This window comes from Bubalus bubalis, chromosome 22, assembly GCF_019923935.1.
Source record: "Bubalus bubalis isolate 160015118507 breed Murrah chromosome 22, NDDB_SH_1, whole genome shotgun sequence".
Lineage (NCBI taxonomy): Eukaryota > Metazoa > Chordata > Mammalia > Artiodactyla > Bovidae > Bubalus > Bubalus bubalis.
Genome location: NC_059178.1, coordinates 58,646,713 through 58,671,086, shown reverse-complemented (window position 1 = coordinate 58,671,086; position 24,374 = coordinate 58,646,713).

Genomic DNA, 24,374 nt, shown 5'->3' with positions numbered 1-24,374 from the left:
ATATACATGCATGCTAAGTCACTTCCATCGCGTCTGCGACCCTATGGACTGTAGCTCTCCAGGTGCCTCTGTCCATGGGATTCTCCAGGCAAAAATACTGGAGTGGGTTGTCATTCCCTTCTCCTGGGCATCTTCCCAACCCACGGATCAAATCTGTGTCTCTTAGGTCTCCTGCATTGGAGGGCAGGTTCTTTACCACTGGCACCCCCTGGGAAGTCCAACATAAATGCTACTATATATAAGATACGTAACTAAAAGAACCTACTGTACAGCCCAGGGAACTCTACTCAGTATCCTTTAATAACTTATATGGGAAAAGACTCTGAGAAAGAATAGATACATCCATAACTGAATCACTTTGCTGCATACCTAAAACTAATACAACATTGTAAATCAACCATACTGAAATACAAAGCAACAAAGACTTTGAATAAGTAAATAAGGCTTCTCCTTCAGAAAATAAAATCACAGCTTTTGTTAATGTACAGAAGAGACTTTGGAAATAAATCCAGTCCCTCCTTCCCCCAAATAACTGTTTTAAGTGCTCGGAACCATTCTGAGACACCATCATCCAGTTCTCATATATTGGATTTCTTTCTCTTGCTAGCCCCACCCCCTCCAACACACACACACACACACACACACACACACACACACCAGGTCCCAGGCCAACCTTTTGTTCTGATGGCAAATCAAAAATCCTGGGGCTTTTCCCAGCCAGATCTGGTATAGAACAGACCAATTTTATGTGTGGCCAGCCTCTTGAGTTGCATTTTTGGCAGATTAAAAACAAAAGACACGGCCGATGATACTCCTAAAATACTGTGCCAGCTCAATATGCTCCCTCAGGTCCGCCGCACAGACATGACGGCCCGGCGGTACATCACTCGGTGATGTTTTACTGATCTCCTGGAAATTTGTCATTATTTAGGAGTATTATATATCTTTCTAAAACCACTCAAGATTTATGGTGGTGACTTGAATGCCTTTAGAACTATCTGCTGAACACTTTTGAACAACGAAGAAAGAGGAAAGATTGCTATTTTAAGGAATTTGGAGCAAAGGTTATAAAGAAGCCAGAGACCAGAAAACATCCTGAGATTGGAAACACACACAAAACAGACAGAGACAGAGAGCTAGAGGAGGGTGGCTGGCAATGGTGAGAGTTGAGACCCTGGTCCTCCTGGTCCTCTGCCCCGGTCCAGTCTGCCCCCACATGTAGTGAGCCACACAAGTCCAACTCTCATCTAATTGCGCCTATCACTTATTGGCTCATTCCACCTTGAGATTCTAGAGTTTGGGGGGAATGATGGTTTCACCTGAGTCTCTAGCCAAGGCCGCTCTCTGAATTACTTAGAAAGGCACAGAACTGTGAAGGGATTTGTGTTCTGGATGGATAAATCTTCAGGATAAGTACAAGAAATATGTAGAAAGTTTAACCAACAGGCATGTCAGTGATAACCTCTCTGAAAGAGTGAGTAACATCCTTAAAAGTGAGCCTGATGTAAGGGCTCTGTCAGAGTTGGAGCTGCCACCAGCCCCATCAGTCCCTCCGAAGAATGGTTTCCAAGAAGTTCTGGTAGAACTTTCATCAAAGTAAACGGGCCACTTATTCTGGAGGCAATGCTGCTCACCTCAGAGTCTGGGGCAAGGTGCTCCCCTGTGACAGAAGAGGGATGAAGGAGTGTGTCTCCATTTCCTTCCAGCTCTCCCTGTGGCCAATGACCCACAAGGTTCAAAGCATTTGTACAAGATGACAATGTTGTCAGAACACTTACAACAGATCAAAGCTCACTGGCCTTGGAATTGAAAGGAAAAATTAGCCTCATCAGCAAGAACCAAGGAAGCTAAAATCTTCCTCTAAATCAATAAAGGTCATTGTTCAAGGGGAAAGTTCCAAAAATGAAAGCTAAACCCACAGATCATCATCAGAATATAGAGCTGAGACTGTGTTTGGTCCTGGGTTGGGTGGCTGGGGCAGTGTTGTTATGGAAGAAAAGGACCACAGTATAGTCCCTCCTGTAGCCTGTAGCCAGTAGATACCCATACAAGGTCAACTTTCTTCTGGACAGAGCCCTGGGGATAATGCATCACCTCCAGCACAACCACCTCTCTCATTTAGCATGTGAGCCAGGCTAAATGTGAGCCACCGGACACGGTGCCATCAATAAGCCATGGTGCTCAGCCCTGAATGTCTCTTTACTCCTCGCCCAGCTTTTCCTCTTCCCAAGGAGATAAATACTAACATTGTTCAATGGGGGAAAGAATGAAGGTGATGCTGAAGGTGAACTAAACATTTAGTGCATTTTTCCTAATAACTCAGCACAAATATCTACTTAAATGCAAGATAAGTTTAGCACCGGGGCCTTTAGACAGTCAGGAAACATTTTTTAGCTTAACATGCTCAAGACCTCATGCTGCTTCTTATATCTGTGCATTTGCATCCTTTTGAAGGGCAAGAGAGAAGGGTAAACTTCTGCAGATGGGCATCCATGTGTGAAACCTGTGAGCCAACATCTAGTCTCTCAAAGAGGCAAGTTCTAGAGTCGAAAGCCTGGCAAACCAGGCAAACCGGCAAACCAAAGTGGAGAATCCTTGGGGGACTGAGCTTACGGCCTCTAAGAACTAGCATTTGCCTCTGTGAACCCTGGGGAAGCCCTGTTTGGAAACTGTGGGCAATTAAGGGGTTTCCTTGTTGACAACACAAACGCCACTCCCCTCTCTCTCTAATGTTTTCCATGTGCCTAAGATGTACCTCTGTTTAGAAATGCCCAAGAAATGGATTAGTGCATCACTTCTGCCTCCCACCTATTTAAAGGGAATCCTTGCGATAGGAGATTCTTCTCTGAGTGCCTGCAGTAAGGATGGAGACCAGCTCAGGAAGACAGAGCCTTGAACTTTTCTCCCACTCCTTCCAAAACTCCCTTGGCTCTCTCTGCCAGTAAGTGGGACTAGGGCCCTCTGATGGCATGTCCAGGGTGCAACCTTTGACCCTATTCGCATCTCTACAGCCTCACATCTTTAAAACTCATCTTCATATTGATGACTCTCAACTTACATCTTCAGCCTGAAAGCCTGTCCTGAACTCCAGACTTCACTGCGACCATCACCTTGATATCACCACATACTTAGTTAATAGGAGTCTCATGCTTAATGCATCCAGACTAGTTCCCAAGGCCTTCTCCCAGTCCCCACTCCTGCAGTTAATGGTCATTTCCAGTTTCAGACCAAACTCTTAGTTACCACCTGGGCTCCTCTCTTTAGCTCCCATCGCACATGGGATCAACCAGCAAACCCTGTTTGGTCTTTTTTCCAAATACACTGAGAGCCTAACCATTTCCTCCATTGCCCCCATCCTGCTTCGAGCCACCAACATCTGGGCCTGGGCCACTGCAGACAATCTTCCTGCTCCCTGCTGTGAAGAGGGAGCCAGTCTTGAGACAGATCATGCCATTCCTCCACTCAGAAATCCCTGACGGCTTCTCCTCTCGTTCCCGGTAATGCCCAGTGGCTTCCATGACCTTCGAGCATGGGGGGAGCTCACCTCTCCCTCCTCCCATCTCAGCTCTCACCTTCTCTGAATCTCCCTGCGCCCCTCCATGCTGTCGTGACCATACCAGGTGAGCTCCTGTGCAGATCCTGGGCCCTTGCTCTTGTCAAGAAATAAAGGCCTGAACTATGTCCAAGCAGCAGCTTCAAAACTGAACAAATTTAGAAATCACTGGCTTTGGCAGCTCAAATGAAATCATTACAGATGTATATATGACTATCTGTAATGCTTTATTTTGATATGTGTGTGGTTAACTTACAGAGAATTTGCAAAAATAATACAAGGAAAACCCATATATTATTCACCCAGATTTGCCAGCTTACAGCTTGCTCCATTTGCGTTATCATTCAAGAGGAAGAGAGATAAAGACAGAAGGAGAAACAGACCTGTGTGAAAGGTAAAGAGATGCAAACTTTTTCTGAATCATTTGAGAGTAGCTTGTCAGCATTGAGCCCCTTTACTCCTAAATACTTGAATGTGTTATTCTGAACACAGACTTTCTCTTATATGAATAATTATAAAAATAAAAAAACTGAAATAATACTATTATCTAATCCATAGCCTGTATTCAAACCGTGTAAATTATCCAGTAATGTCCTTTACGTTCTTCACCCCCCAGGCCAGGAACCAGTCCAGTATCTCATGATGCGTTTAGATGTCATGTTATTTCAGCTCCTTTCTTTGGGAACGGTTGCTTTGTCTTCCTTTATCTTAAGATTTTAAAGAACATAGATTACTTACTCCAAAGACATCCCTGAATTCGAGTGTGTTGACGTTTCCTTATAATTGGATTCAGATTATGCCATTTTGGCGAGAATTCCACCGAAAGGCCATGTCCTTCTCGTAGCATCATTTTGTCCCTGTATCAGTGAGGCTGGCTTTGATCACTTGTATAAAATGGAATTCACCGTGGGTCTGAACTGTGTTGTTTATAATTAATAAGTCATTTATGGGAGATAATTTCTGGAAGGTATAAACATCTGCTTCTCATCTCACTTTCATCCACTTTTTGTAGCATCTATTGCTGATTTTCTACTTCCATCACTGCTTTTATCTCAGGCATTGCACTTTTCCACTCTACAATTTCCATTTATTTTTATAGTTTTTATTTCTCTGCTGAGATTCCTGATCTGTTCACTTATTATAATCACATTTTCCTTTAACATATTTATAAATGTTGTTTTAAAGTCCTGGACTGCCAAATCCAATCTTGATCTTATCAGTGTCAATTTCTCCTCTCTTTTATCTTCTTCAGCAAATGAGAAATTGAACAGGTATGCAAATCACATAATTGGAGCCATGCATCATGGCTACTAGAGAAAATGAGCATCTCCAAAGAAAACCTCTCTCCTTTCATCATCATATATGCAAATTCATGTATATGTGTGGATAATTTAAGAAATCACAGTTTAGCTAGCTGCAAGTTTATATGTCTAAAGAGAATGCGAACCTTGGTGCCATAACTTTAAAATAAATCCAGTGTCTCCATTTTATTCTGTCAAAGCCACACAAATTTTAAAATAATGGTACAAAGACATACTGTCCTCCTCTCCTTCTCTCCTCAAAGTGCTATTCACTGCCCCAAACCTACTTTTTAGAGAAATAGGCACATATATTTAAATAATATCTCTATGCCCTGTATGCCAATGCAGGAGACTCAGATTCAGTCCCTGGGTTGGGAAGATCCCTTGGAGGAGGGCATGGCAACCCACTCCAGTATTCTTGCCTGAAGAATTCCATGGACAGAGGAGGAGCCTGGCGGGCTACAGTCCCTGGGGCCGCAAAGAATGGGACACGACTGAGCAGCTAACACTAAGAGCGTGCATCCTGGGTCCGCTTCCTTCCCCATCACAGTGAGTCTTGGGGTGATGAGGGCAGAGTCCATCTCCTAGCACAAAGCCAGCCCCTCTGCTGGTTGTCCTCTGCTGTGGTAGGAATCACTCAGCCAACGTCGGCGGTAAGGGAGCAGACTGAGTAGCAGAGGGAGCTCAGTTCCTTCCCACGAGAAGGGGCAGGAAAAAGCTCAGGGTTGAGCACAGACTGGATGAAACCGGGACATTTTCGCTAGAAGGGACTTCGAGAGGTTTCTACAAAGAAACTGAAGTTCCATGAACACGGTTGCCACCCTGCAATTTATTGTCATCCCCTACTTGTAACTCTAACCTAACAACATGTCATCTTTACTTTTCATGTTATTTATTTACAAGTGCATTTTCAGTATCAACCCCTTCATTCATTAATCCTAATGTGGCCTTTTCCAATGTCTACTTACCATTTTAAATACTTACTATAATTTACAGGGCTTTCTTGAACACATCCAAGGTATATTATATGGGGCTAGCTTAATGGAAAGTCTTGTATACCAAAGCAGGAAAAAAACACGTTTAATTTATGATGGCTTTGAATTTTGATCATAATTTACTCATGGAGACCTATTCATACAAAGCAATACCAATACAATTTTTCAGAAGCAATCAAAAAGTAAAACAATAAACACTGATCTTCTGAGTTTTTTCCTGAAATCACAAACATATTCTATTCCAGGATTATGCAAATTATACTTAACTGCCAAATACTTAAGGTTTTTATAATTGCTCTTGAGCTAATTTTATTATCTTACATTTTAGAAGCATTTTAGCCACCAGAATTCTCAAGTTTATATTTCCCTTTCCTCCTTAAAGAAGCTGTCAAAGGTTTACCCCAGGTCAGTATCTGAAAGCAGCCAAACAGACATACAGGGAAACTTTTCTGTGTGTGTGTGTGTGTGTGTGTGTGTGTAGCAGAGTTTTATTACAGTGAAGAAGGGACAGAGAAAGCTTCTGACATAGACATCAGAGGGGGACAGAGAGGGCCCCCACTCACTAGTCTTAGCAGGCCTTATATACTTTCACCAGACCCACTCCCACAACATACATCTTGAATTAGCAAGATTAGAACTAACAATAGAAAGGTCTTACCAGACACACTCTGGCAATATACATCTTAAGATAACAAGATTAGTCAGAAGGTTCTTGTTAAGGAGAAACATGTCCTTGAGCAAGATACATCGTTATATTGACTAAGACAAGTTCAGTTCAGTCCCTCAGTAGTGTCTGACTCTTTGCAACCCCATCGACTGCAGCACTCCAGGCCTCCCTGTCCATCACCAACTCCCGGAGTTTATGCAAACTCATGTCCATCGAGTCAGTGATTCCATCCAACCATCTCATCCTCTGTCGTCCCCTTCTCCTGCCTTCAATCTTTCCCAGCATCAGGGTCTTTTCCAATGAGTCAGTTCTTCACATCAGGTGGCCAAAGTATTTGAGGGAGTTTCAGCCTCAGCATCAGTCCTTCCAACGAACATGCAGGACTAATTTCCTTTAGGATTGACTAGTTTGATGTCCTTGCAGTCCAAGGGACTCCCAAGAGTCTTCTCCAACACCAACACCAACTTCTTGCCTTGAGAACCCCATGAACAGTATGAAAAAGCTAAGACTAAGCAATATAGAAAAAAGTTTGTCCATTTCTCCTTGATAGCCCCAGACCCCTGTCTCCTTCTCCAGGGGAAACTTTTCAAAACTACTCAAAAAATTATACCCAAAGAAGAAAAGTCATGTTTTCAAGGTCTCCCATGTGACCCTCCCAGTTCTCATCCATAGACTGGAGTCTTACCTAAATAAGGGGAAGACACTTAAAAGGATTTTTTGCAGAGTAATGGGTGCATAAAACATCCCCCATAGGAGCCTGGCAATCTCTAGAACAGTTTCTGTTCTTTCTTCCAGTAGGGTGAAGTAAATCAACTCTCAGGGCTCACCACAGTGAAGGAAGTTCACACAGTGAGTGACAGAAACATACACTAAGATGAAAAGGCCCTTGATGAGACAGCCTTTGAGTTGAAAAGAAGACGAGGCATCTAGGAAGACCCATAGCTGCAGGGCAAGTGGAAGCTGCTGCATGAGACTCCAGGGTGGCCAATTCAGTGACTGACGGAAGCCCAGAGGGAGAGCCCTCGGAGACTTAGGAATGCTTCTCGAAGGGGGAGGTGTGCTTGCCCTGGACTCAGGGGGGTGAGCTGGGTGTTCTAGGTAGAAGGCTCCTGTAAACAAAGAGCTCATGACAGAAAACACTGAAAAGCCATCCCCCTCCCGGGACCAGAGGGAGGTCCTGAGAAGGTGAGTGATGCCTGACAAACCACACAGCAGATCTGGACCAGGTATCTAGGATGTCACCGTGGTAACCAGGGAAGGCCCCAGGGCCATCTGAACATAACTGTGATGTGATTTAGGAACAGGCATCAGGTGATGCTGGACAAGTAGTGACTTGGCAAGGAGATTGCAGAGTGGCCCTAGTAATCGTGTGTCCATTGAGCCAAAGTGAGAATTTCAATTTAGGGCAGAACAGGGGACTGAAAAATGAGAATGAAAAAAGGGTACAGGGCCTCTGAGAGATTAGAAGAAACAGGAGGGAGATGTATGCTAGTTGCTCAGTCATGTCCGACTCTTTGTGAACCCTTCCTGGGCAAGAATACTGAAGTGGGTTGCCATTCCCTTCTCCAGGAAATCCTCCCAACCCAGCAATCAAACCAGGGTCACCTGCATTGTAGGCAGATTCTTTACCATCTGAGCCACCAGGGAAGCCCATAAAGAGAGTAAACAGGGTCTGTTTCTTTATTTTTCAGGGATGAAAAATGAGTAGAATAAGTTGGTTAGTAGATGCAAACTGTTACATATAGAATGGACAAAGAACAAGGTCCTACTGTGTAGCACAGGGAACTATATTTAATATCCTGGGATAAACCATGATGGAAAAAATACAAAAAAGAATGTGTATATGAGTATAACTGAATCATTTTGCTATGCTGCAGAAATGAATGAAATATTGTAAATCAAGTATATTTCAGTAAAAAAAATAACAAAAAAAGCCTTGGGGAATCACTCGTCCTTAAATACAGCAACAATCTTGCCCAGTCAAGCAGGTTCACAGAAAAATCTGGATTTTCTTTGGAAGAACCGATCTCTCAGTGGAGAAGACGCATGGAGAAAACAGGAGCTCATTTAACTAAGAGTCTAATGAAAGACCACTGATAATTAATCATCCACTGTGACTCGGCCCATAAATTGTGGGATCGTTCATTTTCGCGCTGTATAATAGGTATGGGAGGAGCCCACTGACATAAGAAGATTGTAGTGTGACAATAAAAATCACTGAATGGCATTTTTAAGCACCTGCAGATGGTTAGGGTGCCGGCCTAAACACAAGAAGGGCTGGAGGAGTGATCGCACTCCTGCCTGCTCCCGGCAGGGGACGGCTTCTCTCGTGACTTACCCTCTCCTGCTGCACTCACAGGTGCTTCCATGAAGAGCCCGGACCCAGAAGCATCTCAGGGATCCAGACGTCACACCTGCAAGGAAAGGGGGAGGAGGGGGGCCGGTGGGGGAGGCAGGAGGGCACTCAGAAAGGTGGGATCCATTTTGCTTCCTATCATCGGGGGCCGCTTCTTGCCAATGTGGTGTTAGCACTTCTTCTGGCTGGAGGACAGGCCTGGCCTAACACTCTGCATGATTTAAATTCTCAAAAAGAGTTTTAAGCAGGCGCACTCAACTACTTTAGGACAATTTCAAATTGTTTGAAATCAAATATCTAAAAATCTACTGAACTCTATACTTGAACTCTACTTTGGCCTTGAGTTTTCCTTTGGGTCTTGATTCATAAAGCTGTTTGAAATTAAAACTCAATCTCCCACACTTTTCCAGAGAGAAGAAGTGAAGTCACTCAGTCGTGTTCAACTCTCTGTGACCCCATGAACTGTAGACTACCAGGTTTCTCTGTCCATGGGGTTTTCCAGGCAAGAATACTGGAGTGGGTTGCCATTTCCTTTTGCAGGAGATCTTCCCAACCCAGGGATCGAACCCGGGTCTCCCGCATTTTAGGCAAATGCTTTACCATCTGAGCCACCAGGGAAGTCTAGAGAACCATGCTTAAAGAACCTCTAAGCGGTTCTTCTGCAAGCACTATTTTCCAGGTGAATACTGCAGATTATCTTACAATGCGAGTTGTCATCTTATCCCCTCTCTTGGGCCTCCCTGAAATCCTGCCCATTTTTCAGGAAAAAAGACTGAGACACAGAGATCTCAATTGGATCAACTGCCCAAGGTCGTGGGCTGGAGTCAGATTGACACCTTTGCTCTGTCCCTGGATCATCGCATGTTCTGTCCCGGGACGGCAGAAGTGCAGAAAGAGGTGGAAAAAGCCACCCCTGCCCACAGCTCTTTGGAAAGCAACAACAACAAAATTACATCCTCTATTTTTGTGTGCTCTTGATTGTGATTTTTAAGTTGCTCTCATTTTATCCACCAAGGATTGACTGTGTTTTCATATCGGAATGATCCGGTTTGCACATCATCTTCAGGAAAAGTTAAGACTTCATTTTCTCTCCAGAGAGCCTCCTCGCCTGAAAGCGCCCTGGTTCTTTCTCAGCGCTGGTCTCCATCGTCACCAGGGCCCCCTCCCTCTCTGGAGCTGGCCTATCTCCTCCTACCTTCCCCACCACCAATACCACCACCACCGTTTAGCAGCTGGGAGTCTGAGGACCTATGGGAAATGAAGGGCTGATTTTTAGTCATTATTATGAGCTTTATGATGCTCAGAGACAGCCAGAACCCAAGATGTTCTGCATCTGTGAGCTTCTCTGAGCGACCACCAAGGACCTGCCGGCCCCTCCCTGTCCCTGCACAAGGCTCTGAGGATGCCACCCTCTGTCTGGCCCTGGTTCCTCTTGTCTCTGGGGAAGGCGGGAAGGTGTCCTGTCTCCCAGCAAGACAGGGAAACTTGCTGAGGGCAAGATCGGGCTACTCATTCCTGTGCTCCGGAGCTACAACCCTGAGCTATGGAGCTACCAGCTTGGGTTCAATGCACACATTCACTGTTCGTTTAATAACAAATATTTCACAGTATACATGTCTACACTCATTCGTTTGCATGTGCTGAAGAATAGCCCTTGTGCTGGCCACAGACTCCATTGTATGGACATGCCTTCTGCTAAGGCAGTGTGGTGATCAAGAGTTTCTGGAAGGGAAACTTATGACCAGTCACAATCAGTAAGCGTGATGTCCTGAGACAAACTTTCTGGAAAGTCCTCCTCTATCCCATTACCTGCAAAGCAAGCAGGCTCTCCCCAGCCCTCCTGTACTGCGGGGCTTCACGCCCAACACTTCTGACGACGCAAAGGACAGGACCACAGCAGGTGGCCGCCACTCCTTCCTCTCTCTTGTTCTCCACCGATTTTCTTCTCAACATCATGAAGGAAAGGGCCTTGAAGTGCTCCGGCCCCAAGCAAAACGTGCTCCTCCAAGGTTTCAAAAGCTGGTTTTATGCATTTTATAAATGATGGTCGTAAGAGGATTTGAAGTCCCTGTGACACTTGACAAATGTCATGGTCAACATCTGAGTGAGTCAAAGATAGGTGGGCCACGATGGTTTAGGAATTAGCCCTTGGCCGGCATTCACTGGTTTAGTTTCCAGGCTCTGTGCGAAGGTGGGGGTGGGCCCTGACCCGGGAAGGGCTCTGTGAGAACCACAGCAGAAGCAGTGCTGGGCTCCGGCAGCATCTCTGCGCACCTCGTTTGTGCCGGGTGCCACGGGAGGCTGGAGGAACGCATGAGGCGGCGTCCCTCACCTCGGGGAATTCGCAGGTATACAGACCCTCCATGTTTCCCTCCTGCTCATACTCTATTTCTTCCATCTTTTTTTCAAGTTTGAGGTTAACTTGCTGATGGAGAGATTTTTCTCCCATCGGCAGCTTGGGAACCTATTGAATTAAGTGAATGATCAAGTCTGAGCTAAGTTTCGAAGGCAAGGGAGTTCATCTTCTGGGCCTTTCTGCTGTTTTCATCAGCTGCTTCTTACCCACGTGCTAAGCATTTCCATGCAGCCTCATCTATCTTTTCAATAAGAAAGTCGGTTGATAAACTAATTCACACTCAGGTGGGCTGTTAAACCACAGAATGTTGGCAGGAAAAACAACACTTACTAATAAATCATATGATGGTAAAGTTCAGTGCAGCCAGTAGGAAGATGTTTGTGGGGTAAGGATAATTCCCATCACTTCATGGATCAAACAGCATAGACACCCATTATTAATGACACTGTACAGCCAGTACCAGGTGAGAACTAGAAGGAATTCCTTCCCATCACAACCCAGGCAGTAAAATTGAGACTTTTTTTCTTTTGATCAGTGTTCATTGGTTCAAAGATCATGTCTCTGATCAGATCTTTAAGTTCTTGCTAGGTGTTAATGCATCTAAGATTTCATTTACTGAAAATTTAGTATCTCACATTTATAGATAGTATTTGGGTGTATGATGAGTTCAAACATCTCTGCATGGACTTTGTGGATAAACATGGTCTTCAGAAGGACATCTCTGATACATAGAGGAAGTGAATTCAAAAGAAGCTGGCAATGGATTTCAGCAATATGGATGGCAGTTTCCAGGAAGATGTTTGTCAGGCTGGGTGTGCAAGTCTGTATTATCACTCACAGTTATTCACTCCTCCTCTCTCCCAGTGAGAGATGCTATACCCGGACTCGTTGCCATGTGACCCAAGGTAGCCTGATCCATGCAGGCTTGTCTGCAACGGTAGAAGGTGAGTGTTGCAATGCAGAGCATCCAAGCAGATGCTTCAACGATAACTGTGGTTCAGCTCTGCATCACGCCTCTGCCATGAGAAGGCTCTGTCCCCTCAAAACTCGGCTCCTTCCTCTTGGAACGTCAAGGCTGAAAGCCAGGCTTCTCCACTTCAACACCCCAAACCTCAGCGATGCCTTTGGCAGCAATGTCTCCAAGCAGTGATGTGTGCTCAGCCTGATCACTGCCCAGTGGAAGCGCTGGGAAGACTTCACTCTGATGTACAGCTCAGACTTCCATACAGAGCCCTTCCCCAAACATTCCTCATGTAACCTTCATTTCCAAGAATACTCAGGACCGAAAAGGAATCTGGGACCCAGAGGGGCCGACTTGGTCAAGGAGACGTCACCAGTCAGTGGCCAACCTGAGATGGGACCCTGGACTCTTAGGAAGCACATCCCTCATTTAAAATGGGGAAGAAAAAGGTTGACCACCAGCTCTTCATGCTCACTCCACCTTCATGAGAAAATATTGGAATAAAGTCACAACCAAAGTTTTCCAAACTCTATCGAATCAGACTCTGGTCTCATGAACTGCCCTGTGTTGGGGGCAAGGGCAATAAGTGGGAGGTGGGGGTTCAAGGGGAAAGGTGAGAGGAAGAAGGCTTCCAGCTGTGTTTAGGAAACTCTGCATGCGGTATGTATCGCTCGGGAGTTAATACATAACAGCAGATTAAAGGCTCTGAGAAGTCCTGCAATAAAGAAAGATGGTGAACCATGTTCAACCCATATTTAAACTACACGTCTCTTCCTCTGTATAATATCGACCGATCCCTCCTATAAGCACCATCTTGTGCACAGCATACTTTCCCGAATAGCGTTCTAAGCCACTGTCTCACCTTCATACTGCATAGATAGGAGGTGAATAAAGTATCTTATAACCCAATCCTTACACCTTGGAAATGCATGTCATTTTTGTGCTGTGATTGACAGTGAATCACTTTTCACAATCATAATAACTCCGTTACTATGTATAGGACCTAGAAAGATCAAGGCATTATGCAGATAAGATGATAAATGTATGAGATTTTCCAGAACTTTTAGAGATTTTAGCAGTCCTCTCGAATGGAAGCTTTATTCTCCACTCCATGTGAGGCTACGGCCATCGTGAAACTCCTGAGTACTGAGTTCTAACCATACCATATAACTACTGGAGGAAACTGCCCTGCTCCGGGTTAGTTGAATAAACTGTACATCATTCATCTAACTTGTATCTAGATAGAACCATGGGTTCTGATACACATTAAAAAAAAAAAAAAAGTATTGCTTCAGCCTGTATGCTTAAGAACAAGATCATTTGTGAATATTGGGGCCAGGAAAAGAAAGAAAATTCCCATCTTTAGTGCTGACATAGGCACCCTTAAGAAAATTTTGTTACGGATAGGAATCTAGTTGATTGTATTTACTGCTTACTTGTGAAGCGTCAGTGGATAAATACTATGACATGGGTTTGCTTGGTTAATGAGAAAATACATCTGATTGTTTGTTCACAGAAGTATCCATAACTGAATAGGTAAAATCTCCCTTTACAACAATGAATAATCTTCACTGTCCATTATTGAATGAAGGAGAGATAGAAAAGCCTTTCTCTTGGAGCCATCCATTGCAGAGAACAGCCTCAATCTGAGTAATTGATTTAAAAACTAAAACTGAAAATAGTTCTAGGCAGCAATTGACAAGTCAGTCTATGCCAAAAACCTACCCTTAAAATGAATGTTTCTTTGTTGATTAAGATCATTTAGTGGAAAGAAGCTGGATTTCTATCTCTCCCGCATCCTTGAACTTCATAGATTATAGGTTAATTTCACTTCTCAAGGTGGAAGGACCAATCAAAGGTCAGCTTGGAGGACACGGGTGAACACAGCACAGCTTGTTTGTTATCAGTTTACTGTTTTCTCTTGAACTGGGCTGCTTGGGTGCTGTTCACCCCACATTTTCTGGGGGTGAGCTTTAGCTTCATGGGGGCGTTCAGACCCCTGCCTGCCACTTTCTTGCCGCTGAGCTTTCAGCAAAGCGCTTCCCCTGTCATCTTTGCTCAGAGGTGGCGGTAGGCCCACGCTGGCCTCCCCAAACCATCGGGAAGACCCGGACCCTGGACTGTGGACGAGCCCAGCATGACCCTCACCCGGAGGCAGCTCCTGGCATGCTGCCCTCTCCTTGGGGCTCTTCCACCGCTTTTACCCTGATTGAAGCCGTGGTTATCTGCAGCTCTACTTCCAACGTTTTTTCTCCTTCCATCTAAATAAGTGAAGCGTTTTTCTCACTCTTGAGGTCAAGGAAGAGAGCATTCCTCTCACTGCTTCCTCTAGAACACGAATGCCACCAGAGATCCTCACCAAAGTCTCGAAGATGAAAGCGGTCCAGTGGACAGTTGCATTTGGAAACCATGGCAACCTTGGATATTCACAAAGTGTACAGATATGCAATAAAGGCTCTGAGACGTCCCATGGGGAAGGGAGAGATATTATACTCTTGGGGGGAGGATTTTAAGAAAAATGGAGCATTTTAATTTTTATAACTGATCTCACAGCAGAACTTCTTGAGCTCAATTAGGAAGATCACGGTTTGAAAAATTCTCAAGTTCTAGCTCAATAAACGAAGGGTCAAATTATTTTCTTTGTAACAGACTGAGATATAATTTACACACCATAAGATTCACCTTTAGAGTACTCAGTTCAGTGGTTTTTTACTATATTCACAGAGTTGTACAACCAGCACCATATCTAATTTTAGAATCATATCATCACTACATGAAGAAAACCTGTACCTGTTCACACTATCCCTTCTCCTCCAGCCCCTGGATATAGCTCAGCTGCTTTCTGTTTCTGTAGCTTTATCTAGTCAAGACCCTTCATATACATGTGTTCTTTTGTGATCACCCTCCTTCACTTACCATGATGTTGCAGCCTGTGTGAGAACTGTGATCCTCCTTATGGCCAAGTAACATTTCACTGCGTGAATATGCAGTATTGTGCTTGCTGTTTCATCAGCGAACAGACATTGGGCTTGTTTCCTCCTTTTGGCGCTTGTGAATCATGCTGCTGTGGACTTTCGTGAGCAAATCTGTGTATGGACACATGCTTCAGTCCTCCTGGGTGTATGCCTAGGAGTGGAATTGCTAGGTTAAAGGCTAACTCTGTGTTTAACATTTTGAGGAAATACCGAGGTGTGTTCTAAATTGTCTGTCTCAGCTTGATCCCATTTGATTTTTAAAATTGGGCATTAAATATTCAAATAATGCAAAGCCTTGCCAGGGAATGTAGAACCCGGAGCCCTGATTTATATGGAAAAAAAGTGCTTTGTGGTCAACCCAAATGGAGCAAAAGAAGCTCTGAGTTCAGGTTCTGCAGGGGAGCCCAGCATCTCCCTACATTTCACACACTGTGAAATCCTGACTTTGAGAAAACAGTCCCTGCTTTCAGGCTCCACTTTAAGGAAGGCTCACTGGGTTTCTTCCCATTTTCCCGTTGAAGTCCTTTCCTCCCACAACCAGTCAAGGTGGGTTTCATGAAAAGTGGTCTTAACTGATGCAGGCAGGGCACAAGGATTCTGTACCTGGAAGATCCTGAATTAGGGTCTGGGGCAGCTTCCAGTATTTCTCTCTGCTCTGTCATCTCTAACTTGCTTTTATTTATATCAATGCCTGAATAATAACCCCAAACAAGCTCTTGCTTCAAATGCCTGGGAAGTGCAGATGCAAAGAGAGGGACAATCTGGGGTCAATACTCCAGAGTTGATTTGATCACCCGCCTCTCAGCCTAGAAGAAATCTCTAGGTTTCCACCTTGCAATTGCTTCTTGATGTTCCTTTTGCAGTATTAAGACATGATTTCAGCCAATGGTACAGATGTAAGTAAAACATAAATAAATGTATTTTTTTGAGATCTGATTATTTAAAGATTCTTACTCATCTGTAAATGATACACAGATTAGCTCTCTAATTACCAAAGTTGTATGCTGAAGACAATTTGGATTTTTTTTTTAAATGTAAGCTACCATTTTAACAGTTAAGATGCAATACATATATTTCAACAATAATTAAATCCACCTTTTTAGGTGATTTAGGTATTAAGAAATCCCATCTTTCTCCTTTTGCCTTGACTGTCTCAAGGCTGGAGACCCATTAGCAAGTAGACTATTAAAATGCAAATCGTAGCTCAGTCTTTGAAACAGAAGAATGGCTACTTCTCACGGCACATCCTGTTAATATTTCAGCCCTGCGGTGAATCTGGTCCAGTTTCCCCCACAATCATTCCAGTTCTGAAATGACCAAGGTCTAAGGACCACTTTCAGCTTGTAAGCCCCACTGCAAATTCTTCAATGGTGTCTAGACCTATTACAGTACATAGATGGATACCAGGAGAGAAAATGACTCCAAAACGGTTGACATGTCAGCTCAGTCTAGTTAACAGCAGGTAATACTGAGTTCACTATTCCATGGCTCCATGCCCCTAATAACATGAAAGGAAGGTCTCTCCCTCTGCACTCAATTTGCTACCAGACAGAACCATCAGCCAGAGAAGGCAATGGCACCCCACTCCAGTGCTCTTGCCTGGAAAATCCCATGGACAGAGGAGCCTGGTAGGCTGCAGCCCATATGGTCATGAAGAGTCAGACACGACTGAGCGACTCCACTTCCACTTTTCACTTTCACACATTGGAGAAGGAAACGGCAACCCACTCCAGGGTTCTTGCCTGGAGAGTCCCAGAGACGGGGGAGTCTGGTGGGCTGCTGTCTATGGAGGTGCACAGAGTCGGACACGACTGAAGCGATTTAGCAGCAGCAGCAGCAGAACCATCAGCCTCAGGAAGAATAAAATCCCAAGTTAGCTACTTTTCTCATTCGTCAGTCCCTTGTAAGGAAGTCTTTCTCTTTCACTTTTCCACTTCTTGAAAATGTAATTACAAATTCTTTAATCAGAGAATTGGTTGGGATCACTGTTTTGGGAGTCACATGTCTTATTTGCTGATCCTTTTTTTTCTTTCTGAGAAGGAGTAAGAAAGCCAACACTCCAGGACCCTGTTAGTCTGATCACCATCTCCCAGACTAGCTTAATTTCCATTGATGGAATGGAAATTTTTGTTTATGTTTGTTTTTGTTTATGATCTTTCAGCCAATTATTATTCAATATGCTTTCTTGGGAGACTGTGAAATTGAGGATAAATGCATACGACTTATTGGATGTGAGGTGTAACTTCTGCGAAACCAATGACATATGGTATGATTTGAGAAAGTTTTCTTGGCACATTGTCAAACATATTCTTGAAACCTGAAAAATTCAGTCAGTGATCTATATACTGTTTCAGTGGGGCTTTGGAACACGAAAGCCCCACCGATCACAGTTATCTCTGATAACTCACTTAGACTCTGACTTGCATTTTCAAGGTGTGAGAAGCCTGAGAGACAATTCAATCTAGTGCCCTCAAAGGAACAGGGGTTTCTATGTCCCAGAATTCTCTGTGAATCTGCTTTCCATTTACTCAGATGCTTAAAAATCCCGCATGTTAGGTCTCAGAGTTACTTTAGAAGCATTACCTTTTTCTCAAGTTATTTTATAACTCAAAAAAAAAAAAAAAGATCCTATTTTTACTTCTTTACTTGTGACCTTAAATATATAAACCTATTATTTTTGAACAGATTTGCCTATACCATGAAGCTTAAAAACCAGATGTTATAAATAATAACTGTAATTATCTTCTTTTTTTTTTACTTTTGAAAATTGGCAGTATATTTGTGTTTCTTCGCATTTTGGTTCTTTTCTACACAGTTGTTGCTGAGGAATCAGAATAGGACACAAGGGGTCCCTGGAGATGGAGAAAAAGTAAGGGATAAATGTAGCATCTGCTTATCATTCAATATGCTGTGAAGGATAATAGTGATTTCAGAAAACCTTTCTAGAAGACCCCTCAAGCCATCAGGTGGCAGCCAGAAGGGCAACAATACTGAACAGTGATCAAATTATTTTGTGAAAAGGAAACTGGGCCAGAAGAAATCAGCATGCACCCACGATGCAGCATCAACCACACAGTGGACAGATGGCCCTCGGAGCCTGCAAGGTCCTCCTTCCAAGTGGCCCTCCTTGAGAAGGGCCGGGCCATCACCGCGAGGGCCTGCAGAACTCTAATTGCCTCTTAGAGCCTGTGACATGGGACCTTCTAATAGGTAAACCATTTCATAATGAGTCCCTCCTGGTCCTTTAGTAAATAGGTCTCTTGGGAAGAAGGCCAAGAAACGGCAACCCTTGTCTGAGTTTATTTCTGGACTGATTTCCGCCTTGCTTAATTAAGGTCGTGTGTCAGATAGGTGTGGAGTTGGCTGGAATGTTTTCAGAGGTCTATATACAAATTGGGGGGAGGGACATATTAATTTTTTGTTTCTTAGATAAAATATTTCCTCCTTCCTTCCAGTATAGGCTTGCTGTACTTTTTTGATGCATCCTGCTTCACTCAAGAAACAACCCAATGACCTGAGAGGCCTGTTTCAGGTACCAGTGGTCAGGACCCAGGAGAACCCGTCCCTGTTTCTCCTGCTCTGGAGATGCTCAGAGTCTTTGGATCAAAAGGGAAGCACACAAGCAAATGAAAAAATAAAAGCCTCCCTCCCAAATGTATAAGACTTCGACTCCATGGGAAAATGAATTTCTTCCATATTCAATCAATATTTAATAAAGAGAGGAAAGGAGCTCATTACAAAGACCCTCTTGTTTCTCCACAAGTCATCTAAGTGAGATTCCAGAATCTCAAGGAGCTAAGTGCTTAATTGGAACATTATATATTCTCTTTGCAGCCAGTGAGCACACTCCACGTCCCGAGCACACGCCTCAGCCAGCCTTCCTGTGGTCTGTGCGGGGCCGGTCGCGGGCAGGCCTGGGAAGCCGTGGGGGTGCGGGACGGATGGCTCCCCGGCAGCAGCTGGATGCCCAGAGCTGAGCAGTTCTGCAGGCACACCCTCGAGTTTCCTTTCCAGTCTGAGCATTGCTAACTAGCCCGCACCGGTCCCGGGCTTACGGAGGGGGTTTATACCACACCATCTATATCCCCCCTTCTTAGCAGCGCTTAATGAGTTGAAGAGATTGGGAAGTTGTTCCCAGCCAAGCCGATATCCTATGAGTTATAAATGACATTTCATCCTCATATGCAGATTTCCTGCTCCGAAGTGAATTATTTACAAGGTAGAGCTCTTGGGTTCCAGCAATCAGCTTCCTGAGATTTACACCTACGCTCCAGTCTCCCCGCTCCTGCTGGGAGAATGTGACGGTTCCCACTGCCCTTTCACATCTGAGGGTGTAGCGGGACAGAACGACTCTTCTTCCGGAGGCGGGCACTCTCTTCTCTGGGACTGAAGTGGGAAGGAGAAGAAGCCAGAGGGTGAAGCAAAGCATCGCGAGGCTGACCTCTTCCTGCTCTAAAAGGATGCCCTCCTACATCCTCTGCAATGAGGAACGCAAATGAGGAACACTACGAGGGCTTTAAATTCTGGAAGACCTTTCTGCAACATCAAGAGTGATTTTGTAGCCTTGTGTTTTAGTTAATTAGTATAATGATTTCCTCCAGATTGTGTGAAATTTTAAATTTCTCATAACAAAGGCACTATGTCCTACAGTTTGCTCTGATTTCTGGAGAATAGAAGAGTTTGATGCATCCTTTCTGTCCCCCAGTATCTTTGGGGGTTGACAAGCCTTCCAGCTCGGAAAGCGAAGAGTTTAGATGATGAAAACATAACAGTCCACAAATCCACCAGTGGAACCAAAAGATCTCAGAAACATATTTAAGTTCACATGCACTTGTACTCTATGATAAATGTGGCATTTCAAATTAGTGTGGAGAGGGTTTTTGTTTTTTTATAAGTGCTTAAAGAACAATCAATTACTTGTTTGGAAAAAACGTAAAATAAATATTCCTACTTTATGCCACAAACAAAAACAAATTTCTGCTAAATCGAAACCTAAAGATAAAAAGTTAAAATCAAAAGAGTTTCAGAAGAAAATATGTGAGAACATTTTTGTAATCTTGCAGCAAGAGTAAACAACATGAAACAATGGACAAGATGACATATTTGGCAACAAAATATTATAAACTTTTTTCCAATAAAACCAGACTAAACAAAATTAAAAGAAATTGTGACATTCTGGGGAGGGGAAACATTTGCAACTAATCATTATTATCCCATGCTCAGATATATCCAACAGATCAAAAGAAAATAAATCTCAAAAGAATAAAGAATATGTGTAGGTGAGAAGAAGTACAAATGGTAAACAAAACTGTGACAAGATGCTCAGCCACTGTGATTAAAGGAATATGGAAGTAAATAATAATAAAAATACACATTTTTCCAAATACGATTTTTAGATGTTATGTCTTGCTGGCACCGATTGATATTGAGGATGTAATGAAGTCTGCATCTTGACAATTTCTGGCAGGAACAACCAAATGACCCAAACTTCTGGAGGATGACTTGGCATCATCTGATAAAAGATGACGTTTGCCTACCCTTTGACCGCACAAGCTCACTTTTGTGATTCTATCAGAAAATAGAAGCATAATTAAGATACATGTACAGGAGTATGGCTTGCGTACTCTTTTCAATAGGAAAGCAACTACAGTCTAATTATCTATCCATAAGAGCTTAATATATGAGAGGTTTATAAAATGGAAAGCCATATTCCCATTAAAATCTGGAAACAACCAAGCTTCCATCCACAGGGCAATGGCTAAATAAATTGCAGTGTCAGCAGTGAATTGAATATTGAAAAGTGAAGTGAAAGCATTAGCGGTTAAGTTGTGTCCAGCTCTTTGCACCCCCATGGACTGTAGCCCGCCATGCCCCTCTCTCCACGGAATTCTCCAGGCAAGAATACTGGAGTGGGTAGCCGTTCCCTTCTCCAGGGGATTTCCCGATCCAGGGAATGAACCCAGGTCTCCTGCATTGCAGGTGGATTCTTTACCACTGAGCCACCTGCGAAGCCCAATAAACTATGATAGGTTTATAAAATAGAATGCCATATTCTGGTTAAAATCTGGAAACAACCAAGTTTCTATCCATAGTTATTGTTCAGTCACTAAGTCGTGTCCGACCCTGTGTGGCCCCATGGATCCCAGGCTTCCCTGTCCCTCCCTATCTCCTGGAGTTTGTCCAACTTTATGTCCACTGACTTGGCGATGTTATCCAGCCATCTCATCCACAAGGGAATGGTTAAATAAAGTGTAGTGTCATCATTAAGCTGAATATTATGTAACTATTAAAAAGCATGTGATCAAGCTAGAGAGAGATGAAAGGATGCATGCTGTGTACCAAGAGAATAAAGTGAACCATAGACAAAGGAGAGTTGTCATAGATGGATAAATAGATGATGCATCGAAGCTAGAAAATAATTATGTAGATAGATAGATATTACACAACCTACTTGATGATCATCACTGAAGAAAATGACAACCCACTGCAGTATCCTTGCCTGGAAAATTCCATGGACAAAGGAGCCTGGCAGACTACAGCCCATGGGGTAGCAGAGTTGGACATGACTGAGCGACTTCATTATTTCACTTCACCTCTGTTCTGGGAAAGCTCCCAGCCTCCGTGCGGACCTGGGATGTTCTTCCTGAGACCCCTGCCCCCAGTAGCTCCTTCTTCCTTCTCCTCTAATCTGAGGAGAGGCTTCCTTTCTGGGAAGCAACAGGGCACCAGCAGGCACACCACACGTCTTTTCAGCAAAGCCCACATAGAGCAAGGGTTCTGTCTTATTCCTTCTTGGAGTCCCAACCCCTAGCACAGAGCTGGGCATACAACACGTGCTCAGTAGAGACGTGCTCAGTAAATAGAAAAGCAAACCTTAAAAATAAGTGAAAATATTTTGAGGCCAAGGCCCATTCATTTCCTTTCTTTAGTGCTAGAAAATTTTCATCCTTCAGTAATAAATTTTATTTCTCTAATCAATACATACTGGAAACCCATATGGAATAAGTGTGGCTACCCATGCTAGATAATCCCATTGATAGAAAGAGAGAGTCACAGATACAGAAAGAGAGCTAGAGAGGCGGACAGACAGACTCTTAGAAGTTGTTATTCTAAGCAGGTTGAAACCAGGTGTTTAATTCTTTGCAAAATAATTTTTTTGTTCCTGTCCTAGAGGAAATGCTATGTTGAGCACAGCATGCATATGAATGTCTATGTGTCGAGTTTATTTTATTGATTCCTTAAATATATTTGGAGTGTCTCCCATTTGCTCATGCCTGTTCTGGACAATGGAGAGAATGTGTGAAAGTAGACAAGCGTCTGAGGAGGAGGCCTTGGGGAAAGAGGACGTCCTAAATCAAGGATGGGCCTGAACAAAGATCCTGAAACTGCAGGGAGCCTGTCAGAGTCCAGAAACTGGCATGTACCCTGTTCAGTCTGCAGATTACAATGCAAGCGATGCTGAGAAATACACAGGAAGGGTGAGCAGACCACGCCAAACCATAAGTGGTCTTATGTCCTGCTTCTTCCTGGGAGCCCTGGGGAGTCAGCAAAGGACTCTAAGTACACGAGTGACTTCGGATTCCTGCTCCGGAGAGAACAGTTCAGAAGCAACTTGGAAGCTTATTGGAGGGGCAAGATTAGAAGCCCCCAGAGCTGATGGTTAAGTGTCTCCTCCAAGATACAACTTAGAGACCATCCACTGGAGGAGAGTAGTTTCAGAAGAAACAGAGAGGAAAGCAGACAGCATCGTAGGTGTGGAGAGCCCACCATGGCAGAACCCAGAGATGGGTTGGCGCCAATGCAGAAGGAGAATGTGGATGGACAGCTACCCTGCACCCCTGGAATTTCAAAGGAGAGCAAAGGAGCATCTCTTGGTGGGGAGGGTGGCGGGGGTCCACTTAGTACCTCCTGACCTCGAGGTGCCTGAAGGACACTCCTCTGGGTGGAGGGACCAAGTGGCATCAGCTAGGATCGCTGGAGGCCAGACCTCAACAGTTCCCAGCAAGTGTCTTGTGCGTCCCCAAGTGAGGACAAGGGGATGCCCAGGACGGGGAGCATGGTGAGGCTACTGCAGTAGCAACAGGTCTAGGGACATGGTAGGCTTTGTGGACTGAAAGGTCATGTGCCCAAAATTCCTCTGCTGAAGCGTCAATGCCCAACATGATGGCGTTTGGAGATGGGCCTTTGGGGATGATTAGATCAGATGAGGTCATGAAAGCAGAGCCCCAGGATGGGATTAGCATCCTGATTAAAAAAGAAGGCGAGCAGAGCTCTCGCTCTCTCTCTCTCTCTTTCTCTGTGCCACACGGGGACACCGTGAGACGGGGCCGTCTTTAGCCAGGAATCCAGTCTCCCCAGGAACCGACTCCACCGGCACACTGAACAGCCTCTAGGACTGTGAGAATAAACGCCCGTGGTGTCTTGTTAGAGCAGCCGGAGCCAACCAAGATGGTCAGACTGCACTGGATTCGAATAATGGCTAGGATTTCAATAAAGGTAGAAGCAAAGGGCGCTTCCTGGGTGGCTCAGTGGGTAAAGAATCCACCTGCCAGTGCAGGAGACTCAGGTTCGACCCCTGGGTCGGGAAGATCCCCTGGAGAAGGAATGGCAAACCACTCCAGTATTCTTGCCTGGGAAATTCCATGGACAGAGAAGCCTGGCGGGCTACAGCCCATGGGGTTCCAAAGAGTCAGATATGACTGAGCAACTGACACACACAAAGGTAGCAGCAAGGGAACAGCCGAGGTGGGAAGAATACGGACTCCTGATCAGAGAACCAGGGGCCCCGGGCAGCCAGGAGTGTGTCGGCTACAGCTGAGCTCCTGGAAGTCTGTGGTCAGCGTCCCTGACACTCTGTTTGGGGTCCATGTGCAACCAGCTTTGCTGTGGCTTGAGACCCAGGGGGCCAACATGTTCTGGGGATAGTGAATGCTAGAGCAGCAGGAGGACTGTGTCCAGGTGCCCAGCAGTGCTTCCAAACCCTGGGACCTTCCCCCAATGACGGTCATCACACTGAAAGTTTCACCCAGCTCCCAGCAGCATCCAATGTCAGACCAGCCCTCTCTCCACAAACCAGGAAGATCCTGCCAGAGAAAGCAGCAGGCAGCAAAATATTCTTAGTATGTGGTTTGGGGATTCCCTTTCCTTCAAAATCCAATTAAAGCCCAGCAAACAGAAAACTTGCCCGACTGAGGTTTTACAAGGAAATTG